The sequence below is a fragment of the Penaeus monodon genome, chromosome 15 (genome assembly GCF_015228065.2).
Source record: "Penaeus monodon isolate SGIC_2016 chromosome 15, NSTDA_Pmon_1, whole genome shotgun sequence".
Lineage (NCBI taxonomy): Eukaryota > Metazoa > Arthropoda > Malacostraca > Decapoda > Penaeidae > Penaeus > Penaeus monodon.
This window is the reverse complement of record NC_051400.1, coordinates 38,172,662-38,173,015: the sequence shown is the minus strand read 5'-3', so window position 1 is coordinate 38,173,015 and position 354 is coordinate 38,172,662. Positions and strand designations below refer to the sequence as shown.

The 354-nt window shown below is 33.3% G+C and overlaps 1 protein-coding gene across 1 annotated transcript in view; it reads left to right on the top strand.

The window, feature by feature from the left end:
• The window catches only part of LOC119582022 (CAP-Gly domain-containing linker protein 3-like), a gene marked incomplete at its 3' end in the record, with an annotated part of 68,768 nt that overhangs the window by 40,570 nt on the left and 27,844 nt on the right, over positions 1–354 (top strand).

The window sequence follows — 354 nt, the reverse complement described above, 5'->3', positions numbered from 1 at the left end:
TTCTTCAGAACAATCCGGACGGATGTCATTACATCATCCGTCCGTCGGAAGAGGGAGGTAGATGGTGGAGGGAGAGAAAGGGAACTGGAAGAGAAAGGATGAGAAGGGAGTAGGAGAATAATGATAAAAATGGTGGAGGGATGATATTAGAGATAAATGAATGACTACAGTGATGATGATAATAATAATTTTGTCACAGTGATATAAATGCTATAACAATAATCCAAAGAGTGAGTATAATGATGAAAGATATTGTTATCCAATAACAATCATAATGATATTACTGACATAGATATATGGACTATTTTTTTAAAAATCACCATAACAAAATCAAGATAAAATTAACACACTGAA